Below are 20,993 nucleotides of genomic sequence, written 5' to 3' on the forward strand. Positions count from 1 at the left end.
GGACATTTTCTAACGACTGGTTGTGCAAAACAGGATTGCCGTAGTCGAATGCGAAAAGTTTTACACAAATAATATTGGAAAAAAAATGGCTATATTTGGCTGCGAAATATTTTGCACTTTTTTTCTGTTTGGCTACATTTGGGCTACAACTTCTCTAGCTTTTGGCTACGCCGCCTCGTCAGACCTGGCAACACTGTGTGGTGCATGACTAGCGCTTCCATACATAACGTCATCATTAACAGCCCTATTACCGCATATCAGCCATCAACCTGTGGTCGCCACCACTGGCAGCATATCTCCCAAGGAAGCTTCCAATTATTTCAAAACGGCGATTTCTTTAATATTACTTGATGTCTCCGTAGAAATACCCTGTATAAATCGCCAGCGGACTTGACCCGTTGGTCAGGTTTTGACGATCCACGACTGTGCTCGCCGCAGACGTTATGCTTTGAGTGTAATTTTTTTTCTGGGCACATGTTCGCCCAACAAAGAGTTAGATTGATGACGGACAGTTTTGGCTCGACATTCATCTACGCTTAGTCATCACGACATGATAATATGGAGCAGTACGGAAGTGGCTTTAGCGCTAACGTTTGTGAAAATTCCCACTTATTTGTTCCAGACGGTTGCTTTGTCGCCGACGACGAAAAGCACTCGTCAAGTGATTTTCGAGTACCACGAGCTGACCTAAAGAATCCGGGATGCAGCATCAACATGCCATGCAACATACCACGCGCTGTTACATCTTCATCTCTATGTTTAGACTAAGAAAAACAGTGTTTACGAAAAGGATAACAGAAGACAGTTACTTTCTCCACTTATATGAAGATTCTGACTTCGCCATCTAACCTGGTTATTTAAACAGAAAATGACATTCGTGTTCGTTCGATACCAGTCACAATGTTACGAATAATAAAAATCGACAGACAAGCAAATATGTCCCTAAGTGGTCTGTCTATGTGTGGGAGGCTAAGCCTGAACACAAATTCACTGCCCGCAAATTTTGAAGCACACATGCAATTTTTGCAGTCCACCTAAATGTTAACCTCACTAAATGTTAACCTTGTGCTAGATCAATCTTCAATTGACACAGCCTACCTTGCATACATAGAATTGCTCGCAGATGAAATTATCTTTATAAACAACCTGCCTATACCTATGCCTATAGGTATAAGTAAATAGGTATAGGTATATAGGTATAGTTATATACGTATAGGTATATAGGTATAGGAATTGCATATACTTATAAATGCGTATACGGCATTCTACAAGCTCCATAGCATGCGTTACATACACCCGCCAGGTACTAAGGAAAAGTTTGCAGAGCGAACAAGTACATGGAAACGAAGGAAGAATACACAAAACAGAGCGTTATTATTCAACAGCACTTTATTACAGGAAACAACGACTTGTACAACTCGGCGACAATCTGTTACATGTATGCATGCCCTTCCAAGAAATTCATCCTATTTATTGCTCAGAAACACAAAATGGGTGTACGAACAATCTGACATAAGTTTCAAAATCGTATCGGCCATGTTCAATAATTATGTCTGTAAGTACGTTACTTTTACTTACAATGGTAAATGCATTAAAGGGCCACACGCTTCAACCTTGGTACATTTCGTGCAATGGCATGCACGTTTTATTGCGCGCTAGGTGTTTTTTTAATTATTGCCGTGTTAGGCTATCGCCCATTTTGGCAACTGCACGCGCGCGGCTCCAACATGTGGTGTCAAAATCCAGAAACAGAAACCTATCAAAGTAACAAAAACCGATATCTAAAGTCTTTTGGTAAATGCATGCGCTTGAAGAGATTCTGGAGCGGGAAAGACGCCATTGAGGCCATGTTTCGGGCACCACCTATAGTTAGTACGTAATCTTTTTCCCGACTACAGTTTATGGAATCACGCGAGAATCAGTTTAGTGCAAGCTGAAAATATTTCGGCAGTTTAGGCATACCGATTGCCCAAAGCACTGATGGCACCTATCCTCTTCCCCGTAAAGTACTCACATCTGCTCTTTCCATAAAAAATATAAAAAGCATAAAAATCCAAGTATAGTTTCATTGACTCAGTACGTGCTGATTTTCAAGCCGACATCCAAGCAATCTTGGTACACGTGGGTGCATGCATAGGTCTTGTATGGTGCCGGTCCTCCTATGCATTCCACACGTTGCGAATATTGCGAACAGACTATTTATTCTTGCGGTGATCAAGTACAAAGACGCACACTCAAAACATACAGCGCTATGCCACGTTTCCTTCACTGCGTAAGCGTTCTTGAGCGATTTATCCCCAACCAGCCCATAAGGCGCTGCACTTGAAAGACATGATTGGAGGAATACTGTGACCTTGTGCTCAATTAGATTTCACATGCCTAATCGAAAAGCGCACTTTCATCTGAAGCAGGCGGCATAGTTGAAGGTGTACTTCCCATTGTTGGGCTATTTGTGTCTTTCGCTTTCGAAAGGTATCTTTGCCGCTGGAAACAGCGCAGAGCTCGCCCTCTAAGCTTAAGGAACCTGAGACCCCTTAAGTCACACACGAACCAAGCCGCGGTTCACCACCCGAAGTTTCACACAGTTCATTCACCGCACCACACACCACACGAAGTCAGGAGTGCCATATTTCAAATCTCTGCAGAGCTAAACGGAACTGAAAATTCATTTTCTTCGGCAGAGTTTCTCAGCTGGGCTCGTTCACTCACCGGTTACGAACTCGACGGACGCGCTAGGCCAACGCGTAATGTAAACAACATCGGCGTTACGCAAGTGCTGATTATCCAGACTAAGGACTTCAAAAGCATGTTTCCATTCCTTTCGAGCACAAGAATATATACATACAAGAGGTACGGGCGTTGCCGCTCTCATTATTAGGTGCAATATTTTAGCAGACGATCGCATTGAGCCCGCTTATATATATAATGGCAGTCGGAAGGCCTTTCGGCGCCCGTTCCTGCGTTGAGCGTCGGCGTGCCTCGGCGACTTAACGGAGCGAACGAACACAACGAGTGATAAAAGAGTGTTTCCCGGTAAAGATTACGGTGGCATAAGCTGCAGTTGCCGATAACCGGAAACTGTGTGGCCGGTCTATATGGTATTGCGTCGCGGCTCTGCCAGTCGGTGATCGCTGTGAGGTCTCAAAGTCTCGCGAAATGAAGACACGTATAGTACTGTAGGAGGAACGTGATGGCGGCCGTACGGGTCGTGCCGTCGTGCCCTACTCAGAAGGGCGAAGGCGGCGACCCGAGCGGCGGCTGCGTCGACTAGCGTGGATATCTTTGAAAACGACAATGCGCGTGCCGAGCTGGCGTTTCGAGCATGCGCTGCGCTTCTTCATTTTTTCTCTTTGCAGCGCCGACCATAGCGCTCCGCGCTGCGGCGTTGGTGGACGCTACAGTACAGCGCTCATATTTCGCATTAGGGAGTTTCGTAATCGTCGGTGATTTTTTTAAAGAAACATGTCCGTGAAAATTTGTGTAGCTTCACACTACTTCTCTGCTGATAATTTATTTCACCTAATTTAATTTCAGTGAATCGCTGAAATTCTTTACTGTTCTGTTTTTTTATTTTCTTCATACATGGGTATTAGATAACTTTGTTTCAAATAGTCAGACTGATCACTTATGTACTACACTCGTTTCTCCTGTCTTTCGTATAGTCCGCCTTTTTTCGTTTCTGTTCTTAGAATAACATTTAAAATAATTCCTCTTAATATTGGCATATTTCCTTAGTAAGTACACGCCATAAATGGCGAGCTTCATCGTCGTTACCATCATCATTATCATCCCTATTACGCACGCTCCTGCACGAAACAAAGAAGACGACGACTCCTTCTGGGCAGCTCATTCTTCGACAACGGCTGATTTCTGGACGCTGTCGGCCCCACAGAGTGAAGTCGCAGCAAAGGCCAGCCATCGTCGGTGCCCCTGGCTCCGCTTCGGCCAAGCAGCGCCATTACGTGCCTACGAAGCATTCAGGGCCTGTTCGTGCAGGCTGCACGCCAGCAGCAGAAGCAGCGATGGCAGTTCCCGATGAGGCCTCGCATCCCGGCGTGGCGGGTGCATCGTTGAACAGCGAGTTGCAACACTGCTACCAGCGGCGATCGCACGTTCCGCCACCGCCAGGAAAAGTTCGCACAGGAAAAGAGGCGTTCGGTGGCCGCCATGAACGCAAACGAAAACAACCGGCGCATTAGCAGCCGCCTGGCAAAGCTATGGCGTCCTCTCCGCGCCGCCGACAAGGAGCCCCTCCAGCGCAAGGTGGCCGAAGCTGTCGCCGGCCACCGAAGGAAGTACCCGGACTACGTGCACAACCCGCGTGAGGCCCGCCGGCGCAAGGAGGAGGAACGCATTGCCAAGCAGGTTACCAGCAAGCTGAAGAACGCCAGTTCCTGGGACGACGAGCAGCAGCCAACAACTTGCACGGTCGCGGCCCAGGGTCGAAGCAGCCCGAAGTTCCAGCAGCAGCTGCATCCGCCACCACTGCCACCGACGCCAAGCAGCAAACACCGTGGTACCATCACTGCTGCTCGAGTCGGCGCTTCGGGCGCAGGTCAGGGAACTGTGGCTTCTATGACGACGGACAATGTCCCGGCCACGACCAAGGATCTCGAAGGACAAGTGGTGCCTGTAAAAGTGGCTGCCTTAAGAGCCTTGGCTCAATTGTTGAAGAGGCAGCCACAACACTTCCACAATTATGCTGAGCTGACCTTGATCAAGATCTTCGGAGCATTCAAGCAGCCTGAGGAGAGCCGTGCTGGCGAGCTGTGTTGTATGGAGGCTGCTGCTGCGCTACCCCCCGAGCAAACAATGGGGCTCCTACACTCGCTCATCGGGCTGTTGGATGGCCGTCGCTGCAATCAAGGTCATATCTCGGCACGTGCAAGTGCATCCAAAGAAGGATAATTGTGGAACTTCTGCCCGAGGTGATATGCCTTTTGCTGAAGGCATAGGATGACGGCGAGAATTGTCTACCGAAGGCAGCAGTATTTTATAGCGCGACGTTGCATGGCGTGGTCGGCTCTGAATTGAAAATTTTGATTGCAGTGTTCTAGAGGTCGACATAAACCACCATTTGTCTATTTTTTCATATTGGACTGCTGTGCGCGTAGCCGTGAATTGCAACCGTCCGTTCGATAAAAACAAAAATAACTAAGCAACAATAAATACGTTAATATCTCTGATTGTGCACACTGACTGGTCTGAGGTGATTAGTGACAGTAATGTAGCATCTTCTCTCTCTCGCTTTCAAAGAATAATGGTCGACTTCTATGATCGCGCGTTTCCGCTTCGCATTTGGAAAAAAAGCATAAAAAGGCAAAAAAGCCTTGGGTATCTTCACCACTTCATAGCAGCCTAAAAAAAAGAAGGTTATACCTGGAGTTTCTGAAAAGAAAGGATGCTATAAATTTTAAAAAATACAGGAAATTTCAAAATAAAGTGAATTCCAAAATCATAAAGGCTAAAGCTGCCTATTATTTGCAGAAGTTGGACAATACTACTAATCAACATAGATTCTGGAAAGCCTATAATGACGTTTGCGGTATATGCGGCATTGATACGTTAACGGAAGAATTCACTATCGATGAAGTAACTCTTTATATAACTGAGCTGCTGGATAGGTTTAATGAGTACTTCTTATCTTCCGATAAATAATGAACCCCACGACAGGAGCATGTGATCACATGTATTACGTTCATTTACAAGTAAGAGAGCGTTTTCTCAGAACTTACGAGTGAGACGAAAATGATGGGCATTATGAGCTCCTTCAACAGCAGTAGTGCAGCAGGTCTTGATGCGACAGAAGCTGAACCAATAAAGCAGTTGCTACCATCATTGCTCTCCTGCTCACTCATGTATGCAAATGCATGCTTCAATGCATAGGATGAGCTCAAATTAGCCCGGATAAGTGTCATTCGCAAGTGAGGCGCGAAGAATGATTTCGACAATTGCCGGCCGATATCAGCGCTAGGTATTTTTTCGAAGGTTATTGAACGTGTTTTTTTTGTAATGTCTGACTATTTAGTGAAATTCAAGTTATTTCACCATACCAGTTTGGATTCCAAAAAAAGAACTCAACAGAATTATCATTTTTTTGTGTTAGCAGTTTTGTATGTTACAGAATGGCTTATAGAAAAGACTGAACAAAAATTACTAATAATTGGAATATTCCTCGATATGAAGAAAGCCTTTGATTCCGTCAAACACCACATCTAAGTAAACTTCCTAGAAAAGCATACGAGGGCGAGCCCTTCAACTTATAGAAAGGTACCTAAAAGATCGAAAACTGTGTGACATATCACTCAGCCTACTGAAACATAGAGCATTCCGTGTGGTCAAAATTAAGATTTATGAAATATTTAAAAATCGCCTGTGGCAGGTAGCATATTTCATATCGTTGAGCTCGGTTATTCGAAGAGGCGGACAATAGTAGCACGAAAATTCGAAACATATTTTCAACTCATTACCAAAAATTGTCTAATGAACTTCTTATTTAATTATTTTACGACACATATTGCAGCTTATGAATTGTAGCCGGTGAGGTTGCAAGATGCGTCCACTTGAAACGAATTTCCAGAATAACACCACTTTCGAGATATTATTTCCCAAAGTGTGGGACGAAATACATGGGTGACCCGCCATGGTTGCTCAGTGGCTATGGTGCTGAGCTGCTGAACACAAGGTCGCGGGATCGAATCCCGGCCACGGCGGCCGCATTTCGATGGGGGCGGAATGCTAAAACACCCGTGTACTTAGATGTAGGTGTACGTTAAAGAACACCAGGTGGTCTAAATTTCCGGAGTCCACCACTACGGCGTACCTCATAATCAGATCCTGGTTTTAGCACGTAAAACCCGATACTTTATTTTAAATACATGGGTGTTCCACTTTTTTTGTCTGCTTAAATGTATAAAACAGCATTTTGGTATAAAATGAAGTGGAACAACAGTGCATTTTTACGTCGAGTTTGATGAAGAATATCTCGATAGTGGTGTCATTCTGGAAATTCATTCCACGTGGATCGATACGCGTGACAAGCTCACCGTCTACAATTCGTAAATTGCAATATGTGTCGTGAACAAATTAACTAAGAAGATAATTAGAGAATTTTTGTGAGTTAGTTGAATGTGATGTTTGACATCTCGTGCTACTATTGTCCGGTTCATCTAATAACTGAGCTAAATGATAGGAATTTAGCTATCTCCCGCAGATGATTTTTAAAAATTCTGTAAAGCTTAATTTTGAACATCCGGTATATTAACGCGCGTGCCCCAGGGTTCGATCTCGGGACGACTGCTTTATTTCAGTACATAAATGATATAGCCTCTATGCCACGTACGCACACAAAAAAATACTCCTATACGCCGATGACACCAATGCTTTTTTTTTTCTGGCACTAGTCTATCTAAAGTACGAACAGGTGAGAATAACTGGCTGCGTTAACTCTCTGAATGGCTGGATAGAAATTAATTAGAGTGTTATACAAATAAAGCAAAGTACGTCGTTTTTAGAGCTCATAAAACCATCGCTAACAATGTTTCCATACATTTTCGCAACAACGTGATAGAGCCGTATTGATTCTATTAAATTCCTAGGCATTTTTTTTCATGAAAGCTTGTTAAGGATAACACAAAGGACCTGAAATTAAAACTCTGCAGAGTAATAGGAGCATTGTGGAAAATAAGAAATTTAATCCCCAGGTAATTCCGATGAATTCTTTACTTTTCAATGATTGATTCTGATATTTACTTTTGTCTTGTAATGGGGTACCACTACTGCTTAAATACTGAAAACGTTTTTATCGCACAAAAAGTAATTTACAGCTCTAGTAGGCTTAAAACATAGCGAAAGGCCACCGTCGTTCCGAGATTGGGACGGAATATTGAGGGTAGACCAGCTTTACAAACTCAAGCTTTCGACCTACATGCATACAAAAATAGAAATGGCCGTCAAAATCGGAAGGTATCGTTCATGGTAATGAATAGGAATTTCGATCTTAGAACAATTAAACATACAGTACCAAAACTGAGAGCAAATAACGACGAACAAAGTTTAAAATATAAGATACCTATACTTTCGAGCGAGAATAAGAATCTTAAAATAATTGAACCACACTCGTCAGTAGCTGCTTTTAAGAGTGCTTTGACTGAATTAATGCTTCTTTAAGCTTATTGAGCATTGTGTTATAGTCAGCTTCTTTTATTTTCTTCTTTTATGACAGATGCATTTTGGCTTCATTTTTCTTTGTTCCTCATGTGAAATTGTACTTGTGTTGCCTGTGACTTTGTTCCTCATGTTCTTTGTACCTTTGTTCTTCATGTACAGTTGTGCCTGTGTTGCCAGGCGACCTAAGCACTGATTCGGATTGATACCACGTTTCTGCCACCATAAGTTTGTCAGGATCGAAGCCAAACCTAGCATTGAGCGAAAAAAAGCTGTTCTTGTTTATTTGGGACAAACTGCATTAAGACGGATAAAAGATAGGCAGCTCTTATTTTTGCCATACAGGCTGCCAACTTCATGTGGTGCAACATATTGTCACGCGCTAAGGCAAGATCAATCAACAGTGCTAGCAGCCAGACCCGAAGAATGCCAGACACGAAAAGACGGTTCTCCAGCTGGCGCGGGATCTTCGACTTCGTCGTCTTCTTCGCCGTTCTTGCTGGGCACGCAATGCTGATCGTTTGCTGGCTCAAAACACCAGGTGGCATTATTCCCCCTCCCAATGAAGCATCGACTCGATGCTCAACCACAAGACGTACACGGAAAGTACATAAATTAGGTAAGACACACACAAAAAAAAATGGAAACGCGCTAGCCCACATACGGACATGAACACGAGGCGAAAAATGCGTTCTGTGGTCGGGAACAAAAAAAAAACAATCGCTTCGCAGTTCTTCGGAGGACGTCGCGACTACAGCAAAAAAAGAAAAAAAAAGTTTGTTCACCACTACACTGTATGAACATCACTGTGTGAAATACGGCTTGAGGCGGACGACATGTACAATCTCTGGGCGTGGTAATCGGCGCTTGGGTGATGACAGGTCTCCGTCTGGAATCACTTCATAGTTCACGTCACTGACACGCCTTAATACTCTGTACGGTCCGAAGTACTTGCTCAGGAGTTTCTCGCTGAGGCCTCGCCGTCTAATGGGGGTCCAAACCCAAACTTGGTCACCGGGCTCATAGGTAACTTGTCGATGGTGGAGATTGTACCTTATTGCATCTGTACACTGCTGCTGTCTTATGTGCACACGGGCCAGTCGACGTGCTTCCTCGGCGCGCTGAATGTACTCCTCGACGTCAGGGGCTAACTGGTCGGGCTGATCGATGTCGTCATACGGAATCATGGCGTCGAGCATAGTTTGAACATCTCGACCATAAACGAGGCGAAACGGCGTGAATCGTGTAGTTTCCTGCGTGGCAGTGTTGTACGCAAACGTTACGTACGGCAGGATTTCGTCCCACGTTTTGTGCTGCACATCCACGTACATAGAGATCATGTCTGCCAGTGTTCTGTTTAGTCTTTCTGTCAAGCCGTTAGTCTGAGGGTGGTATGCAGTGGCCTTTCGATGACTCGTGTAACTCAACTTAAAGATGTCGTCCAGAAGCTTCGCCGTAAACGCCGTCCCTCGGTCAGTGATGATGAATGACGGTGCGCCATGCCGAAGCACAATGTGATGCATAAAAAACTGGGCAACCTCAGATGCTGTCCCGCGTGGTAGTGCCTTCGTCTCAGCGTAACGCGTCAAGTAATCGGTTGCGACAATGATCCACTTATTGCCGGAGGAAGACAAGGGAAATGGGCCAAGAAGGTCCATTCCAACTTGATCAAACGGCGTACGCGGGGGGTCGATGGGTTGTAGAAGGCCTGCAGGCTTGAAGGGTGGTGACTTGCGGCGCTGGCATTCACGACATCCTTTCACGTAGCGTTTGACGCAAGCAGTCAGTCTAGGCCAGTAGTACAGTTGTCGTACCCTGTCCAGAGTCCTTGAGTAGCCCAAGTGACCAGATGGTGGCTCGTCGTGGCAGGCTAATAGAATGTCGTCGCGAAGGTCTTGAGGCACTACTAGAAGATGTGGTTTGTCGCCGGCACCTGTGTTTCTTTTGTATAAGATGCCCCCTCGTAGGCAAAATGACGACAACCGTCGCGAAATAGGGCGAGGAATGGACGCGATGTCGCCTTCTAAGTGATCGATGATGGGCCTTAACTCAGCGTCCGATCGCTGTTTAGCGAGCAGATCCGGACGGCTGAGGGCTCCCAGGAAGGCGCTGTCATCTTCCTCGTCAGGATTCTGGGATTCAACAGGTGCTCGTGAGAGCGTGTCAGCATCTTCATGTTTTCTGCCAGACTTTTTTTTTTTTATTCAAGTACCCTAAAGGCCCGTAGGGCATTACATAGGGATGGTATAGTAAATCATTAAGTAACAGTAGACGCATTCAATCAGGTAATGCATGTTAAAATAAAAACAAGAACACAAATGGAAAAAAAGATCAAAGAGAAACCGTAAAAGCTGTTACAAGAACACATACTAAACTTTCAAGACACCTATAGCCATTAAAAGGGGTGTAGAACAAAATCAAGGTTACTTAGAATGAGTAATTCAAAAGAAAAATCCTTGTTAAAAGAGGTACATACAACAGCAAATACAGCATGTAACAATAAAAAAATATATATATATATATAAATACATGTAAAATAATAAGAATAAGAATAAGAAACTAAGCAGTACAAGGAACTTGGTGCTCACCTAAAACAAAGCCAAGTGCGCACGGAGCATCAAAAGATGTTGATGACAAAAAAAAAAAAAAAACCCTAGACCACAATGGATGGCGCCTTGAACGATTGCGCAAGAAAAGCCTATGTGTGTACTTTAAAATAGTCTTTTAGTTTTGCTAGGAAATCGTCATGACTTAGAATGGATACTATTTCATTTGGTAACTTATTCCAATGATATATTGCGAGAAAGAGAGGCGAATGACTTAAGAAGTTAGTGCGCGCCAGAGCGGGCTGCACTTTAAAGGGATGATCAAGGCGCGGGAAGATACGATGTGCGGGCCTGATGTGGCATGCGCTGAAAGACGACCTGCAGTGATAAAGCCTGTGAAAATGGGAAAGAAGTGCTATGAGTCTACGATTTTCTAGAGAGGGAAGATTTAGAGAATTTTTAATGTTGGTGATGCTGGACGTTCGTGAGTAATTTTTCGTAATGAAACGGGCTGCTTTGTTTTGGACTGACTCGAGCTTGTTTATGAGGTACGACTGATGCGGGTTCCAAATAAAAGACGCGTACTCCATTTTTGAACGAACCAGTGTCGTATACGCTAATAATTTAGTGGACTGGTTTGCCGAGTAAAGGTTACGCCTGATGTAGCCAAGTGTTTTGCACGCGCTGCTAGTAATCGCATCGATGTGTTGATTCCACGAAACGTTTGAAGAAAAATGAATTCCTAAGTATTTTATTGTGTCAGCATGAGCAATAGCAATGCCGTTCATCGAGTATTCGGTTAGCTGCAGGTTAGAAGCTCTAGTGAAAGCAATAGCCTTAGTTTTTGAAACATTTATTTCCATTTGCCACTTTCGACACCAGTCCGTAATTTTCGCGAGGTCAGATTGCAAAGTGTCAGCGTCGGAAGGGTTAGTTATTCGTCTATAAATTACACAATCATCTGCAAATAGTCTAACTGTAGATTTAATGTTACTGTTGATGTCGTTAACGTAAAGCAGGAATAAAATAGGTCCCAATACAGAGCCCTGCGGCACCCCTGATTTAACTAGGGATCGCGGAGAGGAAAATTCATTAGCAGTTACAAATTGGTACCGGTTAGTTAAGAAGTTTCTAATCCAATTAGTGGTCCTACTATTTATATTAAAACAGCGAAGTTTCATTAATAAACGGTTATGAGCTACCTTGTCAAACGCCTTCGCAAAATCAATGAATATGGCGTCTACTTGTGATGAGTCATTAATAGCTTGGTAAAAGTCGGAGACTAGCTCGAATAACTGCGTCTCGCATGAACGACCCTGCTGAAACCCATGTTGGTTAATGAAAAGAAGATTGTGCTCTGTTAGGTATTTCATAATTGCTGATGAAATAATGTGTTCTAGTAGTTTACATGGAATGCTGGTCAGTGAAATGGGTCTGTAGTTAGAGACAGATGAAGGGTCACCGGACTTGAAGATTGGAATTATTTTAGCTATTTTCCATCCGTCAGGTACGCATCCTGAATCAATAGATTGTTGAAAAAGACAAGCGAAGATGCGGGATATCACTGGTTTAGTTATTTTTAATAGTTTTGGACAGATTCCGTCTGGACCGGGAGCCGAGCTGTTAGAAAGACGATCAATAGCAGCTTCTATGCCCTTCTGAGTGATTATGATATCATTCATAATGGAAGTAACAGAACCGACGTCAATATTGGCGGGAACAGGAAGTTCACTTGTGAAAACAGAACTAAAGAAAGAATTTAATGCAGTAGCGACCTCTGATGGTGGAAGGAACTCGTTGTCTTTCGTTATAGATATGAAGCAGGATGAGGACGGTTTGGGGTTTATTACTTTCCAGAATTTTTTGTGTTGTTAGCTAACATGCTGGAAATATCATGGTTAAAAAATTTGTCTTTAGCTGCTTCAATTTCGATTTTGCATAACTTTGACTGTTCCCAATAGCACTTCCAGGCATCATCAGATGTCGACAGCTTAGCTTTTGAGTAAGCGCGTTTCTTTTTATTAATACAGCGCCTTACATGAGAGGTGAACCACGCGCTTCCAGTAGACAGAGTTATTTGCATTTTTGGAATGTACTTTTCTTTAAGTTCAGTCAGCTTGCCACAAACAATCGTCCAGTTATCATTGCTATCACGATCATGCATGCCACTCAGGAATTCACCACAAAAAGACGAGAGCTCACTGGTGATCATTTCGACATTTGCGCGCGCATAATCATAAATTGTTTTCTTTTCTTGTACTCTTTTTTTACGCTCTAGCTCGTATTCACAATGGAGGACATTGTGATCACTGATGCAATCTAACACATGAACACACACGTTGACGGGTTCAGTGGTCAGCACAAGATCCAAGATGGCATCCCCCCTTGTTGGCAACGAAACCATTCGGCTTAATCCGTATGTCGAAATCATATCGAGAAAATTTTTACATTCAACTTTCCTTGAGCCGCCTTCGGCTGTGCCCGTCCGCCAGTTAATTCCAGGGTAATTAAAGTCACCCGCAAGAATAATAGGTGAGCCAGGAAATTTGTTACACAAAAAGGTTAATGACTCGTTTAGCAATTGAATAAATGTGTCCTGAGAGTCAGGCGGACGGTAACAAACCCCAATGGCACAAGTTACACATGAAAGCTGGAGCATGACCCACAAAATTTCAATACCGGAACCCGTGTCAAGTAGGCGCGCTTGGAATTTTTTGTTTACTGCAATTATAACACCACCGCCTCGCGTTTCAATCCTGTCTTTTCGAAACAAAACAAAATTTTTAGAAAAAGATAATTCTTTGTCGGACACATCGCACGACAGCCATGTCTCTGTTCCCAGTATAATATCAGCAGAGCAGGACTCGACAAACGCACAAAGGTGATCCTGTTTTCTGAAAAGACTTCTAAAATTTGCCACAATTATGGACAGCTTTTTATTTTCTGCAGCGTTGAGACGTCAGTTGCCATTCGTCGGAGCTGCGTGTCTAGGAATGGGGACCACTTCATTACTTGAAGGGTCGACAGTGAAAATACCGTTACCCATTATAAGCTTATCAAACTGTAGTTTGTATTTCTCGTTCTGCAGGCGGTTCGCACGCGCGAAATCACGGAGCGTTTTCCTGATCAGTTGCATTCGCGGTGAAAAATCTTCCTCGATCCAGACGCGCGGGGTTACCAGGTCTTTTAGTTTGAAAGCGCTTTTCAGGATATTGTTTTTATCTTTGAAGTTCAGAAATTTCACCACAACAGGCCGAATGCGATCGGGTTTACGTTGGCCGACTCGATGAGCTCGCTCTATTTCACCTGGTTGAATGCCCAGGTTTGTCGTGACAAATTCAGAAATGAGTTTTTCCGTATCGCTCCACTTTTCAGTAGTCTGTTCAGGAATACCCTTGAATACGAGGTTGTTTCGCCTCATTCGATTATTCAGGTCATCCACTACGAGATTTGCTTGTTGAGTCTGTTTCTGCTCGATGCTCTTCAACTGCACTTGAGATTCTTGAAGAACAGAGCCGACAGTTGTAACACTTTCACTTAGGTTGTCAACAGTCTCAAGTCGTTCCTCAATTTTGGAGAGCCGCCTTTTCACGTCTGTCACAGTAGTGTGGATGTCTTTAAGTTTATTCGTCACTTCCTTGTGAAATCGATCGTTCGACACTGTCAGTTCCTTCACCAATGTCACAAGTTGATCAACCTTATCCGGACCCGGATTTACCTCAACGTCACCCGCACAAATGAGTAAATGAGCAAGCGAAAAAAATACAAGCACTAGGCGACCGCCCACAAAGTAACGACGACCAAACGAACTCGACCGGAGCCATACAAGGCTACGTGGATCCGCAATTTTTCTCGGTTGAACGAAACAGCCGATGCGGGCGCGGTAAGTGCACAAATCAGTACCCATAGCTAATCAATCAATGACTGTGGACACAATGGGGAATTGCAGCCAGTCAGCAAGAGAAGAAAACTATCAAGGGGCACGTTGCTACACACTCACCTAGAAAAACAGCACACTATTAGCTCGAAGCTTTGGGCTGCAAATCCCGCTCGGTCGGCGTGGGTGATCCTTTTTACAGGACAGCTGACTTGGGGGCGCTGCAAGCGACGAGCAGTAACTGCAACTGCACCGGTGTAGTGCTGATTGTTCCGGATGAGATGGCAATCACGAACCACGGCACGAGGTAGCAGGGTACGTGTCACGCTGGACAGCAATCCGCAGAACCGAAGATGATTCAGCCGACGCCGCTAAACCCAACGCTGCGCACACCGGTGCACACCTCAAGGCAGTCGGATCCTAGAAAAACAGCACACTATTAGCTCGAAGCTTTGGGCTGCAAATCCCGCTCGGTCGGCGTGGGTGATCCTTTTTACAGGACAGCTGACTTGGGGGCGCTGCAAGCGACGAGCAGTAACTGCATCCGGTGTAGCACTGATTGTTCCAGTATGAGATGGCAATCACAAACCACGGCACGAGGTAGCAGGGTACGTGTCACGCTGGACAGCAATTCGCAGAACCGAAGATTATTCAGCCGACGCCGCTAAACCCAACGTTGCGCACACCGGTGGATACTTCAAGGCAGTCGGATCCTAGAAAAACAGCACACTATTAGCTCGAAGCTTTGGGCTGCAAATCCCGCTCGGTCGGCGTGGGTGATCCTTTTTACAGGACAGCTGACTTGGGGGCGCTGCAAGCGACGAGCAGTAACTGCACCGGTGTAGCACTGATTGTTCCAGATGAGATGGCAATCACAAACCACGGCACGAGGTAGCAGGGTACGTGTCACGCTGGACAGCAATTCGCAGAACCGAAGATTATTCAGCCGACGCCGCTAAACCCAACGTTGCGCACACCGGTGGATACTTCAAGGCAGTCGGATCCTAGAAAAACAGCACACTATTAGCTCGAAGCTTTGGGCTGCAAATCCCGCTCGGTCGGCGTGGGTGATCCTTTTTACAGGACAGCTGACTTGGGGGCGCTGCAAGCGACGAGCAGTAACTGCAACTGCACCGGTGTAGTGCTGATTGTTCCAGGATGAGATGGCAATCACGAACCACGGCACGAGGTAGCAGGGTACGTGTCACGCTGGACAGCAATCCGCGGAACCGAAGATGATTCAGCCGACGCCGCTAAACCCCACGCTGCGCACACCGGTGCACACCTCAAGGCAGTCGGATCCTAGAAAAACAGCACACTATTAGCTCGAAGCTTTGGGCTGCAAATCCCAAAGTATACGATGGTATACTTTGGTATACGATGGAATGTATACGATGGTGATGTTAAATTCCTGGAGTCGCAGACTCCAACGTGCCAATCGTCCAGAAGGGTCTCGGAGGTTGGCCAACCAGCACAAAGCGTGATGATCGGTCACAACTTTAAATGGCCGCCCGTAGAGATACGGCCTAAACTTTGTAGTAGCCCAAATGACCGCGAGGCACTCCTTCTCTGTGGTGGAATAATTGGACTCGGCGCGTGACAGAGTGCGGCTCGCGTAAGCTATAACTCGTTCAGTCCCGTCTTGCCTTTGCACCAGGATAGCTCCGAGTCCAATATTGCTGGCGTCAGTGCGTACTTCTGTGTCAGCGTCCTCATCGAAATGACCGAGCACGGGAGGAGAAGACAATCGACGTTGTAGCTCGGCAAAGGCGGTCTGTTGTTCATCAGTCCAGAGGAATGGCGAGTCGTCACGCGTAAGGCGAAATAGCGGCTCTGCAATCTTCAAAAAATTTTCAATGAAGCGTCGATAATATGCGCACAAGCCCAAAAATCGTCTGACACTTTTCTTGTCGGTTGGAGCTGGAAAAGCAGCTACGGCAGCAGTCTTCTCGGGATCGGGCCGAACACCTGCCGCGCTCACGACGTGACCGAGAAACTTCAGTTCCTCGTAACCGAAATGGCATTTCTCTGGCTTGAGGGTAAGGTCAGCCGATCGAATGGCTTCGAGTACGTTCCGAAGGCGTCGAAGGTGCTCGTCAAAAGTTTCCGAAAAGACAACGACATCATCGAGATAGACGAGGCAGCTTTTCCATTTGAGGTCAGCGAGAACGGTATCCATCATTCGCTGGAACGTGGCTGGAGCGGAACAGAGGCCGAAAGGAAGTACTCTAAATTCGTAAAGGCCGTCCGGAGTCACAAAGGCAGTTTTCTCGCGGTCCCGCTCATCTACTTCAATTTGCCAGTAGCCACTTTTCAGATCGATAGAGGAGAAATACTTCGCGCGCCTCAGCCTGTCCAGAGAATCGTCGACACGAGGCAACGGGTATACGTCTTTCTTTGTGACGTTGTTTAGCTTCCGGTAGTCCACACAAAACCGAAGCGTGCCATCTTTCTTTTTAACAAGCACGACAGGCGACGACCAGGGACTGCATGAAGGCTGTATTACGCCGTCTTGAAGCATTTCCTTCACCTGCGTTTGAATGGCATGTCGTTCGGTCGGGGAAACACGATAAGGCTGCTGCCGTATGGGGTGCGCGTCGTCATAGGTGATGATACGGTGTTTAGTAATCGACGTTTGACGTATCTTCGACGACCGTGCAAAGCAAGAGTGGAATTCGAGCAACAGGTCACGCAGGGGTTGTTTGTTGTCTTCAGAAAGCGTTGCACTAATGTCGACGTTGCTTAGAGGTGCTTTAGTAGTGACGATTGCCTGGGAAGCAAAACATTCAGTGACGTCGGCGATCGGGTCGGCGTAGGCGATGACAGTACCAGGGAAAAGGTGGCGGTGTTCGTAGCTGAAGTTCGTGACCAGAACGTCACAGTGACCATCATGGAGATCAATAAGGCTTCTTGCTACGCAAACACCTTGAGAAAGCAGGAGAGAGTGATTGCTTTCTGCGACCGCTTCACCGTGTAAGAGTCTGTCACATGCCACTTGAACCACGATACTTGCACGCGGTGGTAACGTGACAGCGTCGTCGATGACACGAAGAGGTGCTCGAGCGTGGATGGTGTTGGTCGTCGCAGCGGCGCTCTTTGTCGAGAAAGTGACGAGGCGTTGTCGAATGTCGATGATAGCTCCGTGCTCCCTGAGAAAGTCCATGCCGATGATTAGGTCACGAGAACACTGAGGGAGAATGCTCAAGCTGGCAACAAACGTAGAGCCGCGAATCTGTATTCGTGCCGTGCACATGCCGAGTGGTGTGACGATGTGCCCGCCAGCTGTACGAACTGGCGTTTGATTCCAAGGCGTCGTCACTTTCTTCAGAAGGGTGGCCAGTTTTTCGCTGATTATCGAATAATCTGCTCCAGTGTCCACTAAAGCAGTCACGTCACGACCGTCGAGCAATACAGGAATGTCCAAGGAAATTCGTCGTCTGTAATCAGCAGGTACTGTCGTCGTCGATGTATCGTCGGGTCGCGTACGGGTCAGCAGGGGTCCTTGAGTACGTCCAGACAGAGCGGCCTCGCCCCCGAAGGCCGCTGTGGTTAGTTTTCCCGGCGCGGACTGGGCGACCGACCCTGCACCACGCTCGAATACGTACGGCGAGTCGGAGAAAATCGCCGCGGCGAAGGGGAGCGTGACTGGTGTCGAGCTGATGAGGATCCGCGCTGCTGGGCAACGTATTCCTCAATCGCAGGAGGACGCTGGCCGAACCTAGGTCGCGGCGAGTTTGCCGAGAATCCGCGTAATCCGAGCTCTCGATAAGAACACTGTCGGTAGACATGCCCAGCTTCACCACAGTGAAAGCAAAGCGGACGGCGATCAGGTGCCCGCCACACGTCTGATTTCCTTGGGGCCTGTCGGTGGTCGTGGTAATAAGAGGTCGCTTGGTCGGACTGTAGTATGGCCGGAGACGCGGTCCGAAGCGGGAAGGAAGGTGGGGCAGGTTGCTGCAAAGCTTGCGAATATGACATACGGGTGCTGTCAGTTCTTAGCGGTTGAGCGTCTGTGCTGAAGGGTGGTTCTCTTAACGCATGATGCACTTCGTCACGGACAACGCTGGACAAAGAGCTGAGCGTCGGCTGTGAGGGTACCGACAGTTTCTGCAGTTCTTCACGGATAACGGAGCGGATGAGCTCTCGAAAGAAATCGACGTGGCCCCCGAGAGCTCCGAAGAAGTCCGTAGGTGAGGCAGCGTTCACTTGGCGTTCGTATGATGGTGCCCGCTGCCGAAGAGTCTGTTCCATGGTGACGGCCTCGGAAAGAAATTCTGACACAGTCTTTGGAGGACTGCGCACGAGACCGCCGAACAGCTGCTCTTTCACTCCGCGCATCAGGTACCGCACCTTCTTTTCTTCCGACATGCTGGGGTCGGCTCGTCGAAAGAGACGTGTCATGTCCTCGACGTACATTGCGACACCTTCATTCGGCATTTGTATACGGGACTGGAGATCACGCTCAGCTCGTTCTCGGCGATCAGGGCTCGCATACGTCTCAAAAAGACGGCGTTTGAATTCTTCCCAAGAAGTTAGGGCATCTGCACGGTTCTCATACCAAACACGTGCGCCATCGTTAAGGCTGAAATATACGTTTTTCAGTTTGTCTGCATCGTTCCACTTGTTGTACGAGGCAACACGTTCATAGTGCACCAGCCAATCTTCAACATCCTCATGCATGGCACCGTGGAAAGGATTCGGCGTTCGCGGACTAAGTAGCGTGCAATGAATCGGCGTAGTGCCTTCCATACCGGTTGGGGTGGTCGGAGCTGCCATTGTCTCTGGGAGGAGTCCAAACTCAGGGGCTTGTCCACGGATCCTTCTGCTGGCGCGGTGTACAGGCGTAACCACCGGTACAGGACTGGAGCTCCTGCTGCTCGGAGGGGTTTGGTGCATAGATTAGATTACCCAGCACCTCCACCAGTTTGTCACGCGCTAAGGCAAGATCAATCAACAGTGCTAGCAGCCAGACCCGAAGAATGCCAGACACGAAAAGACGGTTCTCCAGCTGGCGCGGGATCTTCGACTTCGTCGTCTTCTTCGCCGTTCTTGCTGGGCACGCAATGCTGATCGTTTGCTGGCTCAAAACACCAGGTGGCAATATGATGCATGAATAGCGCTTCCTTACATAACGTCATCATTAGCAGCCTAATTACCCCATCTCATCCATCACCCCATGGTTGCCACCACTGGTGGCATGTCTCCGAAGGAAGCTCCCAATTATTTCAAAACGGCGGTTTCTTTAATATTACTTTGAGTCTCCGTAGAAATACCCTGTATAAATAGCCAGCGGACTCGACCCGTTGGTCAGGTTTCGACGATCCACGACTGTGCTCGCCACAGACGTTGTGCTTTGAGTGTAACTTTTTTTTTCTGGGCACACGTTCGCCCAATAAAGAGTTAGATTAGATCGGACAGTTTTGGCTCGGCATTCATCTACGTAGTCATCACGACATAATATGGAGCTGTACGAACTGGCTTCAGTGCTAACGTTTGTGAAAATTCCCACTTATTTGGTCTAGACGGTCGCTTTGTCACAGACGACGAAAAGCACTCGTCAAGTGATTTTCGCATACCGCGAGCTGACTGAAAAAATCCAGGATGCAGCATCAACATGCCATGCAACAAACCACGCACCGTTACATCTTGATCACTGTGTTTAGGCTAAAAAAAACAGTGTTTAAGAAAAGGCAGTTACTTTCTCCACTTATAATGAAGATTCTGACTTCACCATCTAACCTGGTTATTTAAACAGAAAATGACATTCATGTTCATTAGATACCAGTCACAATGTTACGAATAATAAAAATCGAGCCGACAAGCAATTATTTCCCTAAGTGGTCTGTCTATGTGCGAGAGGCTAAGCCTGAACACAAATTCACTGCCCGCAAATTTTGAAGCACACATACAATTATTGCAGTCCATCTAAATGTTAACCCCCACACCACTGGTGAAAGATACTTGTGCTACATTAATCTCCGATTGACACAGCCTACCTTGCATACATTAAATTGCTCGCAGATACAGCATTCTACAAGCTCGATAGGATGCGTTACATAAACCCGCCAGGTACTAAGGAAAAGTTTGCAGAGCGAAAAAGTACATGGCAACAAAGAAAGAATACTCAAGACAGAGCGTTAACTTCCAACAGCACTTTATTGCAGGAAACAGCAACTTGTACAACTCGGAGACAATATGTTACATGTATGCATGGCTTTCCAAGAATTTTATCCTATATATCGCTCAGAAAAATAAAATGGGTGTACACACAATCTGACATAAGTTTAAAAATTGTACCGGCCATGTTCATTAATTTCGCCTGTAAGTATGTTACGTTTTACTTACAATGGTAAATGTATTAACGGTACACGCTTCCATCTTGCTATAATTACTGCAATGGCATG

Source organism: Dermacentor silvarum, chromosome 1 (assembly GCF_013339745.2).
Source record: "Dermacentor silvarum isolate Dsil-2018 chromosome 1, BIME_Dsil_1.4, whole genome shotgun sequence".
Lineage (NCBI taxonomy): Eukaryota > Metazoa > Arthropoda > Arachnida > Ixodida > Ixodidae > Dermacentor > Dermacentor silvarum.